The sequence below is a fragment of the Arvicola amphibius genome, chromosome 9, assembly GCF_903992535.2.
Source record: "Arvicola amphibius chromosome 9, mArvAmp1.2, whole genome shotgun sequence".
NCBI classification, from domain to species: Eukaryota; Metazoa; Chordata; class Mammalia; order Rodentia; family Cricetidae; genus Arvicola; species Arvicola amphibius.
The window spans coordinates 110,132,977-110,150,597 of record NC_052055.2 but is presented as its reverse complement, the minus strand read 5'-3'; the positions used below and the strand labels follow the sequence as shown (position 1 = coordinate 110,150,597).

The 17,621-nt window shown below is 47.3% G+C and overlaps 1 protein-coding gene across 1 annotated transcript in view; it reads right to left on the bottom strand.

Annotated features, from left to right (window-relative positions):
- Window positions 1–17,621, bottom strand: part of Rhobtb1 (Rho related BTB domain containing 1) — a 116,000-nt gene that overhangs the window by 48,827 nt on the left and 49,552 nt on the right. Inside the window, 1 exon segment of the mRNA XM_042055672.1 lies at window positions 17,229–17,279. The gene's annotated coding sequence lies outside the window, so the exon portion shown is untranslated.

Genomic DNA, 17,621 nt, shown 5'->3' with positions numbered 1-17,621 from the left:
ATGGGCAGGTATAGACCACGCCATTCCTTTTCTCCATAGCTCATAGGCGTCTGGACTTTGGAGTTACTCCAAATGCTGTGAGAATGGTGTTTCCACAGAAGAGCAGCAGGTTCCGGTGGCCCCGGGGCCACCAGAATCCCAAGGCTTCCACAAGAACAAAAGAGAGGGCAAGGGGACCATAAGAGAAAGCATTGTCTCTCGACCAGGGTGGGATCCACAGAGGTAGTCAAGCAGAAAGGCCCCTGTTGCATCTTGGAAGAAGATGAATTGAAAGGCCTTTCCTTGTACACATGCCTTCTTTGTTTTTTTGGGTTTTGTTTGTTTGTTTGTTTGTTTGTTTTGGTTTTTCGAGACAGGGTTTCTCTGTAGTTTCTAGAGCCTGTCCCGGAACTAGCTCTTGTAGACCAGGCTGGCCTCGAACTCAGAGATCCGCCTGCCTCTGCCTCCGGAGTGCTGGGATTAAATGCGTGCACCACCACTGCCCGGCTCACATGCCTTCTTTGTAAGACAGATAATTCCATTTCTGTATATTCTGTTTATACCCCATCAGGGCCATATATTTATTCTTATTATTTTGAGACATGGTCTCATGTAACCCAAGCTGGTCTCTACCTCCTTACGTAGCCAAGGTTGTCCTTGAACTTCTGAACCTCCCGCTTTTACCTCCTCAGTGACAGACTTAAGTGTCTGGGGATTGAACCTGGGCTTGATGTGCCCTGTGCAAGCATGCCACTGACTGAGCCACATTTCTGGTTCTAGACTACACAATTTTGCTGTCAGAAATTTTTTTTTCCTCTAAATATTTCCACAGTACCTGGTCCATATGCACCTTTTAGTAAATGTTAAGTTGGGCATAGAACTTCAGACACCCTACTGTCCCTAGGAGACCTTGCACCTGTGATTGGCAGAGAGCTCTCATGGAACTGCCTCTGCTGACGGATTAGTAAGCCCAGTGGCCTTGACAGTGGTGGGTGAGAGGAACACTTTAAGGGACATCTTCTGTGGCTCATCATGAGAGCAGGGCTTGGCAGGTGGCTTCATACCCACTACTGTCCCCCTGGGCAAGAAGGGAACTGTTGGAAGGCCTTGCTGGCTGGTCAGAGGATGTTGGGATCTATGAACCCCCAGATCCTGAATTTCTTGTAAACAACTTGTTTTCCTCTGCTCTGACACAGCTTGCAGCTGCTCTGAGCACGAGACCCTCAGGAGTTCCTGATGGCAGGGGAGTGGTTTCTGGTGTGTTTGGCTGGTGTGTGGCTATCAGTTAAGGATCTCTATATAAGCGGCTCTGGTCCACAATAAAGGGGCATTCTTGTTTCAAGGGTGTCCCGTGTCTCTGTCTTTGTGTGTTTCAATCTCCAGCCCCTTGCCCGGTTCATAAACTGTACGGTAGCACATAGAGCACAGACGGGCGTGGTGCACTATAAGAAAACACAGTCTATAGTGGCCTGGCAGATTTTCCAAAAGCTCAATGACAGGGAGACTCCCCTCCTTCCCCAGAGAAACTTCCTGCTCTCTAACCTGTCCTTGTCTGGAGAATGTCCCTGGGCTCAGGGAGGACTGACCTTATCTGAAAGCTGTCCCTAAGGCAGATGCATGATTTATCTTTAGCTTGACCCTTGGCACAGATTCCTGCTAGAAGCTTCCCCTGCTGCACATATAACTAAGACCTGTGCTAGGAGCCTTATGATAGGACCATGCCCTGTAATGCAAAGTAGGGTTTGTCCCCAGGCTCCCCAATCCTATATATTCCTTATACTCTGGAATAAGTTGAGCTGAGTCACCAAAGTCTGTCTCCCTGAGGTCTCTCTCTGTCACACCCACAGCTGTCTAAAACCCTGTTCCCCATTTCTGCTCCCTCCTCCATCCTGGACCAAAGCAGCCAATGATCTGGAGGAAGAAGCAAAGCCACAGGGAACCATGAGGATCAAGATCAGGTTCCTCCACCAAATGGGAAGTCAAGGAACACGAAAGAGCACCCACAAATACAGGCAAGAGGCACTAAGGGCTTTAGCTGGTTGGGAACAATAAAAGAACTTGGTGATTATTGTGCTCCAACACCTATCGCTAACTTATAAACCTTAAGAATAGTTACATATAAAGGTACAGGGAGTTCTCATTTCCTTTCAGACATTAGCAACCTGATTCAAAGGGTTCCCAAGCCCTTCTTGTGAGTCTGTGAGTCTTGTGAACCTGGCTAGAAAGGAGAAGGAAGAGGCACATGAACCCATGAGATATCGAGATGGCCGGTAACAGATATGGAAGCTATGCTATAAAGCGCAGCTAGCTGGCTTCAACAACAGTGCCAGGAAGAAGGGGGAGGTGTAGCCGAATGCTGGAAGCTGAAGGATGCCTGCCGGATCTCGTCCATGGAGCCAAGCAAGGAATTTACTTGTGGCCTGGGGCCTGCTCATTTTCAAAGGGAAAGAATTGGTCCCAGCAGTAAGCAGCATGTTCCTCATCACACAGAACCATACTGGAGTCATGAGGACTGGGATGACTTGGAACATGGCTGGAAAAATAGATTGTGGGGCCAGTGGAGGGCCTCTGAGAGATGGACATGTTGCCCTGAGCATGGAGCAGCCCCAGGGCCTCTTGCTGAAGATGGCCAGATAAAGAGATCTGAGCACGGAACAGGGATTTCTGTACTATCCTAGCATCTGCCCACCTGCTTGCCCAGGCCTCTCTATCTAGACGCTGTGAGGGACAGGGTTGTGATGCAGGCAGGGTAAGGAGGGGTGGATCAGGGAGCGCTTCCAAGTGTGACCCAGCATCGATGACTCCTGAGCTGTCACACTGCTCACTTTTGTCCTAACCTTGCACTTAGAGTTCCTCTCCATCTGTACCATGTTCATTAACTTCTGTCTTCTCTGGAACTGGATGGCTGTTGGGCACTTTGACAGAGCTAAGGACAACCAGAGGGATTTAGCATATATGTCAATCCTCAACCATCAGGCTCCCTCCCTCCCTCCTTTTTCCTCTCTCTCTCTCTCTCTCTCTCTCTCTCTCTCTCTCTCTCTCTCTCTCTCTCTCTCTCTCTCTCTCTCTCTCTCTCTCTCTCCTCTCTCTGGATGGATGGAAGAAGACACATGAGGCCTGTTACAAATCCTGGAGCGGATATTCTATGAGAGATAACAGAAGAAAAGAAAATTAAAGCTGTGACCAATATCAATGAAGCTAAAATGTGTGTAAGCAAACAGCAAATGAGGTGATGCAGGCCATGAAGCGAGAGAAGCAAAGGCAGCCTGTGAATGACACAAGGTGGCGGGGGGGGGGGGGGGCCATATTAAATCCCAAACCAAACTTGGGTGGTACTAAATAGCAGAAGGGAGAACACGTCTGGGCTTGTGAGGGACAGGCAGAACCAGAAACCCTTCTGCACACAGAACTGAAAACTGTGGCGGAGTAGCAGATAATGAAAGGGCTGGATGCCAAAGCACATCTCCCAGGTAGTATTTGTTCCAAGGAACCGAGGATGCAGAGAGCAGCTAGATAGACCAGAGAGGAGAGGAGAGGAAGCCAGGCGCGGCGTCACGAATGACAAGCCCCAGCCCTGAGAGGCGGATGAGGGGGCTTCAGGTCGGCCCGGGATGCGGCGTGAGACGTGAAAAACAGCCAGACAGCCTAATCAGTTTGAATCAGGCAATAACATCGTGTGTATAGGAAACGTATCTCCGAAGGATAACTTGGAAAGCAAAGAAAGGGCAGTTCCTACCAGAGACATCAAAGCGGTAACAAATCTCAGCGAATCAAAGGGCACACAGTGCCCAGGAAGAAAACCACGAGTTCAAGGGAAAGCTCGCAGCGGTCATTGAAGCACGAGGGCTGAAAAATAATAGCCAATCAGCGCCAGAGTGTGGGAGAGAAACCAGAAGGGAGCAGGTGTGGGGCTTGAGTGACTGACACAGCAGAGTGGACAGGCATCCCGGGCGTCTTCAGATCTATAGGAGCCAGCCAACCTTCCTTCAGGTGTGTTTAGCACACTTGACATCAGAAAGATTAACTCCCCCTCCCCCCCGCAAAGTACAAATTCCACGAATCAAGTATTTTGGTCACAAAGAAATTAATGAAAGATCCAAGGGGAAAGTTTTACAACCGCCGCCCCCCCCCCCCCCCCCGACCTCTTGGCCGTGAAAGGACTGCTTCCTGGAATAACCAGCTGAGGAAGTATCTCTACAAACGTCGAGCGCTTTCAGAAAATGCATCTATCCTGTCTTTATTAAGAATGGCAGAAGTCGGGGGCTGAGGAATTGGCTACGTGGTGAGAGTTTGCTGCATAGACGGGAAGATCCGTGTTGGATCGCTGACACCCACCAAAACTCTGGGTTCAGCGGTGAGTGCCTGTAATCCCAGCACTAGGAAAGAGGAGGCAGGACGATCCCTGGGGCTTGGCTGGTCAGACACACTAGCGGAATTTGCAAACTTTAGGTCCGGTGAGACCCTGAGTAAGGTGATTTAAAAGGTAACGAGACTGAGGAAGATAATTGTTGCCATCTTCTGGGTTCCACACGTATACATACACACATGCATGATATGCTACACTGCACGAACACACACACACACACACACAACACACACACACACAATAAAGCAATTGATAGTAAATGGGGAGAGAATTAACAAGGGAGCTTGTTGTGTGATCTTGGGGAGTTCCCTTCTTTACTCCCTCCTCCCTTCCTTCCTTCCTTCCTTCCTTCCTTCCTTCCTTCCTTCCTTCCTTCCTTCCTTCCTTTCTTCCTTTCTTTTTTCCTCTCCTCCCTGCCCCTTCTTCTTCTTTCTTTCAAGACCTGTCTCACTGTGTAGCTCTGACTGCCCATGAGCTCACAGTAACCCACCTGTCTCTGCATCTGCCTCCCAACTGGAACTAAAGGCACACACCACCACAGACAGTATGGGCGTATTTCTTAAGCCAAGCCTCCATTTCCTCCATAAACTGGGGATAGCCCCACTCAAGAGGCTGTTTGGAGATTAAATTAGAACATGCTTGTGACGTATTTAGATCACTTATACGTGCCTCAGATGAGGGAAGCCTGATCTCAGGCTGTTGATAAAGGTGTGTTTCTGCGAGTGGAGAGGAAAAGCAAATATCCCAGGGAACACGGCAGGGCCGTGAGTTGGAAGCACAGCTGAGAGCGCTATCAAATGCACAAGGAGACACGGTCTAAAAGCAGGGGCCTAGTCCTTCCCTTGGATGGAGCCTCATCCCAGTGAGGTGGCACTGCCGCCCGCCGTAAGGGGCGGGTGAGAGATGGGTGCTAGAGAGAAGCGCTCCACACAATGTGTGAGTCTCACAACAAAACTGCAAAAGCATTCTCCTCAGAGTGCTTGTTTTCTAGGGCTCCCTCTTTCCTGGCACATGTCCCCCCTAGAGTGTCTCTCTGCCTCTCTGCCGACCAGGCCCTCTGTCTTTACCTGGGACATACTTCCTTCCCTCCTGCAGGAGTAGCCATTGCCGTCTGCTTGCTTCCTTCCCTTCCTATCCATTATGGAAGACCTGTTGCCAACTTAATGGACCTCCCTTGGGCCCCCCAGCCTCGTTAGTGAGTGGCGATTTCCATACGTGATTACTTAAAATGTAGTAATGTGGAAATGATGTCCCTGTCATCTTGGAAAGCAGCACCAGCCTCTTCAATTGTAGCAATGACACAGAGAACATACTGGAAGGAAACAGTGAGTGGACAGCAGCAATTGTTGCTGAGTGAAGAAGCAGCGATGGCTCGTTCCGATCTTTCCATGTGCATGATGCATGTGCGTGTGTGGGTACACGTGTGGGGGTGCGTGGGATGTACGTGGTGCATGTGTGAGAGCGTGTGGTGTGTGTGTGGTGTGTGTGTGTACATCAGCGGCTGACATCTGCCATCTCTTGTGATTGCTGTCTACTTTATTTATCCAGGCGAGGTCTCTTGATGAACCTGGAGCTCACCACTTTGTCCAGGCCAGCTTGGCCCAAGGGATCCTGTTTCTGTCTGCCATGTGTGCTGGGGTCACAGGTGGACCATCAGGCCTACCCGGCTTTTAATTTGGGTTCTGGAGAGTCCAAATCCTGTCCTCATATTTGGAGGGCAAGCACCTTACTCCCCAAGCCGTCTCCCGTCTCCCAGCCCCAGTTCCTGCTATTGTTCTCCTTTTTGATTGTTTGTTTGTTTCGTCATTTTAAACAATGTATTTATATGACCTCGAAAGACAAACTGGGGCCAAACCCACACGCTACAAGTCTCACTCACTTAAAGGGGTCTAATTTATTTATTTAATTATTTTACTATTCCCAAAGTTAGGCAATGGCGCATCTATCCAGCGGCCATGCATCACCCCCTAAAGAAATTTTAGTACCCTGTCAGTTCATCCCAACCGGCACCTCCCCCGGCTCTGACCACCACTAATCTCTCTGTTGGTGAATTCGCCCTGCTCGTGACATTTCTTGTGAATGGAGCCGTGCCGTCTAGAGTCTCCTCTGTTTGTCTTTGCCCCTTCAGCAAATGTTTTCAGGCTCATCCATGTTGTAGCAGGCATTAATACGTCAGTACCTCGTTCCTCATTCTTCCACGGCAGGATAGTACATTCCCCCCCCCCCCCCCATAAGCATTGCTTTTACTTACTTTCGACGTTTTTGAAACAGGTTCTTATTAGGTATCCCCGGCTGTCCTGGAACTCACTGCACAGACTAAGATAGCCTTGGACTCCCAGAGATCCACCTGCAGCTGCCTCCACCAGTGCCTGCATTAAAGGTGTGGACCACCGTGTTCAGTGCACATTGTTTTCATAAAGGAAGTATTTCGGGTTTTAAAAACATAAGGACTATATAATGTAACCACATGTTGCTAATTATATTTATAATTTTAACTGGTTTGTGCCTATACAAACCAGTTATAAAACTATTACTATTATTAGTGGTGTGTGTGTGTGGTGTGTAGACCAGAGGAGGATTTGTGTGTCCTGCTCTCTTTATTATTCTCTCCCTTATTTCCTCTGCACAGGGTCTCGCTGAACCTGGGGCTAGGCTGCTGGCCAGCAAGCCCAGAGATCCCTCCTGTTTTCATAGCCACAGCGTTGGAGTTCCAGGCACAAGTGGCCATGCTCAGCTTCACATGGAGGTCCTGGGATGTGAACTCAGGTCCTCGTGTGTATACAGCAAATGCTCTTTCCCACCAAGCCCCTAAAAAGGCATTAAGGTTATTTTAATTTTTAATTTTAATTTTTATGTATATGGGTGTCTTGTCTGTGTGTGCCTGGTCTTTTCGAGGCTAGAAGAGCATGTCTGATCTCCTGGAGCTAGAGTTATAGACAGTTGTGAAACTGCTATATTGGGGTTGAGAATTGGACTCAGGTCCTCTGCAAAAGCAAACAAGGGTAGCAAGTGTTCCTAACCTCTGAGTCATCTCCTCAGACCCCTAAAAATTACTTTTGAGGATGCCTAAGTTGCTTTCAAAAGCATGCTTGTAAAGTGCAGCCAACATGTTTTCCTCTGACACAGGCTTTCACAAGGAAAAATAAAAAAGAAGAACCAAAAACCAACCAGAAATCAAAATGATCTTTTGCTGACTACCAGACACAGAGACTGAACTAAATAAAAAGACAGCCGAGGCCACTCAGAACAAACACACACAATTCTATTTCTAGTAGAAGAGGAAAAATTCTTGGCTTTGAAAATTTGGGCATCCAAAGAAAATATTGATGCTAACAGAAATGAACACATTGAAGAAGTTAGAAAGCGAACGTGCTCTGCGGAAATCAGTCACCATTACAGCCTTCCGAGCATGGATCAGCTATGCGGTATGACTGAAACTGGCATTTGTTAAGAGGAAAGCAACCCTGAGTTGCCCAGTTAGCATGCTGTGCGCATGTCTGTGTTTCTGAAGTCCCGGGCATGTAAATACCAATGCCCGTTCATACACAGATTTTACGCTGTTATTGCACTGGAAAGGGTGACTTTCGTGAGTTTTGAGAGTTGCACCTGAAACCATCATTAGTTAGTGCAGATGAGGTGACAGGAGTATGAAAAGTCAGGGTCTCTTGAACGATTCACCTTGGCTGTGGGATTTAAGCACCTCAACCCCTTGGAAGGTGTGGTGGGGTGGCAGGCACAGGCCAGTGTCGAAGGCATTCTTGTCGGTTTTTAAGATTGTATTTCTAACATTCTCCTGTGAGTGGTATATGTATGTGTGTGTGCATATGTGCACATACAGGGGCCCGAGGCCAGGGTCTTCCTCAGCTACTTCCCGTCTTCTATTTTGGAAGACTGGCTAGGTCAGTGAGTTCCAGGAACCTGCCTGTCCACTCCTGCCCCCATCTCAATATGGACATTGCGGGACCCCCATCCCAATGCTGGGGTGGCACCACGGCACCCAGTTTTTTGTGTGGATCCAGGAGATATCAACTCAAGGCTTCATGTTCACACGACAAGTATTTTAGCGACTGAGTTCAATTCCTAGCTCACCCAACTTGCTTTTGTGAAAAGGTAGCACATAACCTAGGCTAGTCTGAAACTGACTCATAATTGAGGATGATCTTCAACTTTTGAACCTCCTGCCTCCACGTCCATGCCTGCCTGGTGCTCTGGCTCTCAACCTGTCTATCTGGAAGTCCTGTGGCTGTGTTGTCTAAAAGGGTGTATGTACCCTGATGCACCCTTGTGACCCTCAGATACTTTTCCACGGACTCTACATATATGTTATACTTGGAGCCTCTTTTTTAGACACCTTCCAGAGTTACCGTGTGGCCGAGCTATGGCAAAGAGCAGCCTGGGAAACCTTGGTCAAGAGTTAATAATGGCCATGCTGATCAGTTCTTTAAAGAGAGAGCAGGCCATCAAGTGTTCCTCCGAGAGAGCGAGATTCCAATTTGGAGCCATGAATAACCCTGGTGCTGAGATGACAAGGGGCCAGCGTGTTTTGTAGACGGGTCGCTGTAAACATTCTCCAGAGCTGTTGGAGGACGATTTCTCTGCAGCACAGACATTTGCAGAAGATGCAGTACAGCTGACCAACCGCAGTTAAACTCTGAGAAAACTGCATTATGCCAGTTAGGGTTAGGATGTGCTCAGACTCAAGCAGATGGGAAAAAAATCTCACTCTTTTCCCCCCTATTTTCTTCCTTACTGCTCCTCTCCTCTCTCCACAAATCTCCCCAAATGATATCTTAAAAGCAGGGGTCACCGCTGACCAACCGAAGAGCAGCGCTCTCTCCAGACCAAGTCACGTCAGGGCAGAGCGCCTGGTGGACTTCTAGCTAAGGGAGTCCACTGTTGATCTTTGTTTGATATACACCAGGAAATCATTTCCCTGAACTCTCTCTAGGAGCCTTACTGACTGGCTGCCAAACTCAGCCTTTGATTCCATCGGCACAATGTCTGTCACCCTCCCCTCTGCTTAGCGATGTGGAGCCAGATATTATGACCCTTTAGAATAAGTGCAGATGTTCCGACGAGAGAGGCAGCTGGGAACCCTGCATGCAAGAGTCAAGAGTTAGGACTGACAGAATCCATGGTCTCCGGACCTAGGGAAGTAAAGGCACCTTCACAAGGAGGAACCAATGGCCTTGGCTATGCAGTATGAGGCAAGGAGGGTGGCTGGACAGGAGTCAGGGAAGCAATCTGATGCCTGTTAGAATTCGTGGGGGACTTGTTTTGATTAGAATAATGCTACTATCTGTACCAGAATGTTCTTGGCACTTCAGTTCATAAGGACCAGCCGCTGGAAATAACCCATTTCATGTAGACGGAATACATCAACAATCAGTTGAGATCCACTCCTACCATGGAATACTCTACACCGCTAAAAGCCGAGGAAGTCTTGCTACATTCCTTACGGGTGGATCGCACATACACAACCCCGGGGGAGGGAGGGAAGAAGCTAGGCACGACAAAGCATACAGGGTAGGCTGGCGAGAGGCTTTTAATAAAGTGAGGACCTGAGCTCAGATTTTTGGCACCCACATGGTAACATCTGTAACTAAGACTAGAAATGTCCGGAGTAAGCCCCTCTGCGTAACTCAATCAAGGTAACGCTGAAGTTGAGAACATGGAGCTCTCAGTGTTCTGGGGCCCAGCTCCCCTCCCCCCACTGGTTCACAAGAGCAAACTGCAGAATTTGACAAGTCATTGAAAGCAGTGTCAGTGTTTTTTTTAAAGTTGTAGAAATTTATAATTAAATAAACTATACTAAGTCTTCAAAAGGACTTAGTATATTTTATTTATTTATTAACATCATTTTATATTTTATTAGAATCTATGTCGGGCTGGAGGGATGACTCAGCAGTTAAGAACACTGGGTACTCTTGCCAAGGACCCAAATTTGATTCCTAGCACCCACATGGCAGCTCGCCACCACCTGTAATGCCAGTTAAGGTTAGGTAGGATGTTCTCAGACCCAAGCAGATGGGGAAAAAAAATCTTACTTTCTTTTTTCCCCCATTTTTTTCCTTACCGCTCCTCTCCTCTCTCCACAAATCTCCCCAAATGATATGTTAAAAGCAGGGGTCACCGGCTGACCGACCGAAGAGCAGTCCTCTCTCCAGAACAAGTCACGACAGGGCAGAGCGCCTGGTAGACTTCTAGCTAAGGGAGCCCACTGTTGGTTTTTGTTCCAAAGAATCTGATGTCTTCTTCTGGCCTCTGTGGGCACTGGGCACCCACATGGTGCACAGACATACATGCGGGAAAAACACCCTCACAGTAAAAAAAAAATAGAATGCAGTAATTAAAATCTCCACGCGGGACTTACGCCTTAGAGGTCGTCACCGCCTTCATAAGTGTGGGGTGGGAATACTGCCGAAGAGCGTGTCCCTGTGCCACCTCTGACTTTTGTCACCTCAGATGTGCTCATGTCACAGGCACTGGCCACCACAACAGACCAGCGCCCAATCTACTGTTCTGTAGAATAACATAAAATATGTGCTCTGTGTGTGTCACTGTTAGCCTGTGAATAGTCCACCCGAGGAAATTTCTTTGTGGAGTTTAAACACACCTAATCTAATCGTTTGGGCCTAGACTCCCTCACATTGCCGATAGCTAGGCACAGTTCGGACCTGTGCTTGTGTGCTGTCCCTTCTGTCTGACTCGTCACTGTGAAGGACGACAAAACACTTGTGTGGGAACTGAACTCCTCTTCCACATTGGCTATGTGGGGTAACTGTGGAGAGAAGAGTTTGTGTGTGTGTGTGTGTGTGTGTGTGTGTGTCAGATGGGATCATTCAATGAGAACGATCATCGAACTAAGAGCTATAGTAACAGGTAGTGTTATTATTGTTTCTTAGTTGTCTTTTCTATAGTCGATATCATTTACATTTGTGTGGGCATGCATGTATGCATATTCTGGGAACTGGGCCTGGAACCTTGCACACGTTAGGCACACACTCTACCACTAGGCTGTATTTCCAACCCTTGGAAGCACTTATATTTATATTTACGCACACGTATGCAGTAGTTCTTGTTAGCGGGAGTGGATTTAGGATCACCATGGGAACAGGCATCTGGGTATGTCTGCGAGAACGTTCGTAGCGAGGTTTGACTGAACATGGATGGCACCAGCCCATGCTCTGGGGTCTCAGACCGAATAAAATGGAGAAGGCAAGCTGAATGCCAGCTTTCATCCTGTTCTCCTTCCTGACTGCAGAGGCGACGTGATCAGCTGCCTCACACTCTAGGTGTAACACGCCTTCCCCTCAACTGCGTGGGTGTATAAACCCTTCCTCCCTTGGGTTACTTCCGTCAGGAGTTTAATCACAGCGATGAAATGGCTGATGCATGAGATGTACCAGCACACCGCCATCTCCTCTTCTTCCACATCTAAGACTCAAGCAGACAAACTTAGGCGAGGGCTCAGCTACGGCCTACCCAGTGGCTCATGAGTTCCTTGAGGTATTTACCTGCAAATCTCACTCGTTTGTTGGGAGACCCCCCCCCCCCCGATGCCAAGCCCTACTGCAGAGCTCCCAAATCAGACTACCTAGTCCCTGAAATTCTCATTCCCATTCAAGCACATTCATAAAATTGGGGCCCAGGTTTAACCGTAATTAACTCCTTATTCGGAACTGAAACCAAAGCTCAACTCACCTGATTAGTAAAAGCATTAGGGAAAATGCAGTAATTGGTGATAGGGAAGCCCAAGGACCCAGCTTAGCTGCTTCACAGCACTGGAGAAACACACAGCGGCCACGCCCATCTTGCCCCATGTGCACGTCAACTACTAAGCGGTAACTGTGCCATCAGGGAAAAGAAGTCCATTTGCGGCCGCTGAATTATTCATACAGAAGGAGCAAACAGGTATGAGCAAAGGTAAAACACAGGCCCTGCAGCTTCCCTCTGCTGGGTGACAGACAGGATGTGTTGCCAAGACGCGGTTCCAAAAGTCCAGAGCCGAGCAGCAAGAGCCACATGACAAGGTGGCAGCTGGGGAGAGGCGTGTGCTGAGTGGCTTCCCAGAGGTGTCATTTAGGCCAGGCTTATCAAGCGTAGAGGGGAAAGGGCGGAATTGCAGTGTGATGTTTTCCTATCTAGTCACCTAACAGCAACACATGGCACAGAGAAACAAAAGAGCAGACCATAATACTCAACGCACTGCTATTTGCCAAGGAGGCCGGGAACTCTGATATGCTTCTAAATTGAAAACGGAAGTTTTCTGCAGGCAATGACCGTCTCTGCATACATATCCTGGTTACTTGGTTGGAAATATTGCAGCTGCTTAGAAATACAATGCCTATGTGAAAAATACGTTAGAACCAAGCATGGGAACCCTGGTGATCCAAGACTACAGGAGAAAGAAATGCACTGTGGATGTGCCAGGGGAACCAGGAGAAAGAGGTGGGGGAGAAAGGGAGAAGGAGGCAGGAGAGAGTCGGGGAGAGAAAAAGAGAGGGGAGAGGGACAGGGAGAAGAGACAGGGAGAAAGAAGGAGAAAGACAGGGAGAGAGTGAGGGAGAGAGGGGAAGGAGGGGGGAAGCAGAGAGAGAGAATACTCTCTCTGACTTTACTCAAGAGATGACAGAGAGGGAATGTTACGGCAACTATTCTTGTAACATCAGCATACAGTGGCACCAGTGAACTTGGCGACAAATGATATGACTACCCAAACACGTCACAGGGCTTCCTGTTGAGATAGTCCAGGAAGGCCAAGAAGACAGCTAACCTTGATGAGCACGCACTACGTGGTCTGTACCTGTGATTTCAGCACATCCTCATACTCCACAGGACGAGGCTGTACCGTTGCCATTTTCGGGCAAGGAGAGTGAAGGCCTAAACATATTTCACCCAAAGCACCCAGCTAGTAGCAGCCAGGGCAGAGACAAAATTACAAAGCCCGGATGGGTTGCTCAGCTGAGACGGCCTGGATGGGATCAGAGCTCGGAGAGTTCTCTTCTGATGAGGAGAAAAAGGAACGTTCTGTGTTGATATCTCGGCTGATAAGGGGGGCTGCTCCGGGTGACCGCCGTATCAGTATCCTGCTGGCACCCACTTATCACTCTTTGTTGAACATGACTTAGGTCGTGTGTGTATTTTGGACTCACTATTTGGAACGGTGGCAAAGTTGGAGGGTTCAGAAGCCCTGGCACTTTCTAGATGGTGTTGTGTAACGGGTTGGAGGCCGGGGTTGGACAGGGAGGCCTGGGCTGAGTTCAAGACAAGTCACTTATTAACTATGAGAGTGGTCAAGTTACATCACTTCCCTGGTGCCAGCCAGGGCTTTGTCACCAGAGGGAGGCTGAAACAAGTGACCTTATAAGGACTTTCCTGACTCCATGATTCAACCCTCATTGACTTGAGTGTTTATGTCTGCGACTTCCATCAACATACATTAGGGATGACCTGCAGTCAGCAGATTCGTATAGGCAACATGGTCAGGTAGCTCAAATTATACATTTGTTATTTCTGTCACACATAGATAGTGCCATTTAATCCCTGTGTCTCCCCTTGCTAGAGCAACCTGGAATGAAGTAGGTTAAAGCATCCCTTTCCAGGAGTTCATCGAGAATGCATTCAAATCCTTGCTCAGACTAAAGTCCAATCAGTCCAAGCTCCGTCTCCTATTAGCTCCTGATGGAAGGTCTCTTAGCTCTCTGTCCTTCTTTCCTCTCCTGTTTTGCTTCTGTAAAATTGGAATCGATAATGAATACCAGTCATAGAGCAGTCAAATGCGTGGCATCTCAGAAGAATGTTAGAAGCTCTAGCTGTTGTTATAGCCGGGAGCTACTTGGTTTTCCTTATGGATGGCTAAGAAGTCAAAGAAAATTTCTTCACAGACAGACAGAGATCACAACCCATCCACACTGAGAACTTGCCATTGCACAAGAAATAAACTCGAGAGCAGGGTAGAGAAGCATAATTGCTCTGTCTAGACCTCCTGGCAATTCACCCGTACGTGCCGACATGTCTGAGTCAGAGCTAGAAGACAGGCAACACCACAGACATCTAGGAAGACCAAGGCCATGCTCACCCTTCATTTCCCAGGTCTTGACTGGCCCATTTCCCAAGTTCTGCCCTTAGGTGCCTAAGGGAACAAAGGGGCTGGGAGAAGTGGCTGGTTTTATGTTAGTCACTGCCTTTATGTGGTTTCCCAGCTAGAACAATTCCCAGATAACCATTCTGTAGCCATTCTGATCATTGTATGAGCACTGTCTCCTGCCACCCTGCAAGCTTTCTTTCTCTCCCCCATCCCCCAACACTCCCACACTTTATCTCACTCCTGGCCTTCTGTTTTTGTTTTTGTTCAGTAGCTATTTGTAACTGATTTCAAATTCCTTCTCCCGACTTTTGTGTTAGTGTTGTGAGGTTGATGGAGAGAGAAACTTGGTGGGGAAAAAGAAGGTAAGAACAAAGACCAGATTCAAATCACCAACTATGGGAATCTAAACAGAGGCCTTCTATTGTTACAATACCAACAGAGGAGGTGAGGAGTGTGTGTGTGTGTGTGTGCGCGCGCGCGCGCGCATACATACAAGCACTCTTGGAGGCTACATACAGCACCTTTGCCTCCTGTTCTTGTTCCCGAGGCACTGTCCGTTCCCCGCCTCCCAAGGGAGCATCTTTCCCTAGGCTGAGATTTGCTGATCTAGGCTGTCTGACCTTCGACCTCCAGGGATTCATCTGTCCCTGCCTCCCCAGCAGTGAAATTACAAGCATGCTCAGCTTTTTTTTTTTTTTTTTTTTTAAGGTAGGTTCTGGGAATCCAATTCAGGGCCTCACGTATCTAGAGTAAGCAGTTTACAGACTGCGTCATCTCCCAGGCCCAGGGTTTGTCTTCTGTAAGTCAGTTTATCAAGAGAAGCCAGCAATGTTCCAAATGTTTCTAGCTGTTTTACAGGAGATAAGCCTCGCAGCCACACACAGTAACCAAAGCCTGCTGATGTTCAAGAAAGCAAACAAACAGCTGGCTGCTGAGTAATTATTCGAGATAGCATGCTAATTCTAAGCTTCTTTTTGGTTCCAACATTATGTAATTTTACTACTTTTAAATAAATTATAGATTTATGATTGTCACATTGATTACTTTTTATGGCATATCATTTATCACAGCTAACTATATATCAGTTAATGGCGAGGTCCTGGCCTGTAATGGGAGCTCCCCAACTCAAACCATGGAATATGATCTGTCTTGTAATGGTCTAGGGTAGAACATCCTTTATAGATCAAGCTCTTACAGAACAGCATCTAACTACCTTTAAATTAATCAAAAACACCCCTTGGCTAACTGTGCTCTTATAAGGCTAGCAGGTGAGCCATCAGAGAAAAGATGGCACCTAGAGGTCTCCTTAGTAACCCGTTCCCTGCTTCATTGTTAATGACGTTGTGTTTAAAATTTCCAGAGAATGATTAACAACTGTTACAAATTATTCTTTAAAAAGAGTGAGGAGGGACATAGAGGCAAGAAAGGCTGGCATTGCAGGTGCAAACTCAAAGTGTCCATAACTTTAGCTACTGGCTCTCTTCAGAACTTTGGCTGGGTTAGCTACTATGTATCCAAACCTATCGGCTGTAAGTATTTCAGGCACACGGAGTTCTTGAAGGGCTATTCTACTTTGAGGCTCCGTATTGTGTCACGTGGTAGTGCTTTCTCAAGGATGTTCTGAGGACTGACAGCTTCGAGGCTGTGATACAATGTAAGAAGTAAGAAACAGCGTCTCTGTCTCCAGGGTCCTGTAAGTCCATGGCTCGAGATAACTGTACAGTCTCTGATGGTTTGAAATTTCATGTGCTGCCTATTCCCAAAAGCTCATTTATCAACTCTGTAGATGAAAACATGGTACATGGAATTCAAAGTAACCTTACAGAACAGAAAATACTGAATTTCTCGTGAAAGGTCTATGGACTCCCTCCTCCCCCACCCCAATCAGCCTTTGGACCTACACAGCCATGATTTATTCTCCAGTTTTTTCATATGGGAGTGCCTAATGTCTTGCCTCCTAAATTTGCTTGGAAACTTCTCAAGAGTCAGAAACCACCCACCTCCCAGGATAGAAATTCTTATCTTTAACAGATCCATGCTAGGAAACCCTACTTCCACTTAAGAGAGTGGACTCTCTTCTGCAGCGACAGCTGCACTGCTGAGTGTTACTGGGTGATCTGTAGTTAACTGAGTTAAAAACAATCATTTTACCTCGCTTGGCCTCAGCCTCCCTGCTGAAGAAGAATTTTTCAAATAGGAGTTTATGTTTTAGAGTAAATTAAAATTCTAAAAATTAATCAAAAGTGGTTTCATACCATAGGATTATATATGCATATGTTACATGTGTGTGTGTATATATATATATATGTGAGGACATAAATATGTTTGTCCATTTATATGAACATATGCATATATGTAGAATAAAAATATAAACGTACAGAACCAAACAGTATACAAATTTTCACTCATATTCAACAAATGTCCACTACTATGCTGCTAAATTTTCTTCTATGTCCTGAAGGCTAAGATGAAGTTGAGTCGTCTCCATTACTGACACCTGGATTCCCAGGATCCTCAGCTGCCCTGCCTTGCACCAATTTGGTCATCACGTTAAAAAGAAAGCCATAGAAAGGAACGAGGGGCGCAAGGTTCAGTTAGCGTCATTTTCCTCACAGAGAAAAAGAGAATAATTTCAACCAACAACGAACTCGCATTTGGTTCCAATAAAGGATGGAGACGGCAAAGCCCAGTTCCTTCAAGACACATGACTCAGAGACCTGTTCTAAGACACACGTTCAGCCTCAGAGGCTGCACCATCCATCTGTGTCTGTGAGTTTACACAAAGATACTGACCTGGCTCGCTGGAAGTGAAGAACAGAAGTCCCTGCACGCAGCTGGACTCACCTAGAGGACACAGAGAGACACTGTTGAAATCTCACTGCTGCCCGGAGCCCACGGCAGTTCATGCTTTTAGCATGCTCTGTATAGCTCTCCGCAGCCACATGATTTTGGCTGATGTCATGCGTACACTGGCATTTCTTCGGGTCAAGTATATCCTGAAATAGCTATGCTAACATTTTATAGCATCCACAAAAGTATATTCCTGAGCATTTGGGGATGGTACAGAAAAAGCACTTAGCCGCAAACCGATGGGAGGCGCAGTGAAAACTCACAGACTTTTTCAGATGCAGAAGTCAAGAAAGGGGCAAGAGATTTTTTTTTCTTCAAAATGTCATTTTAAAATCA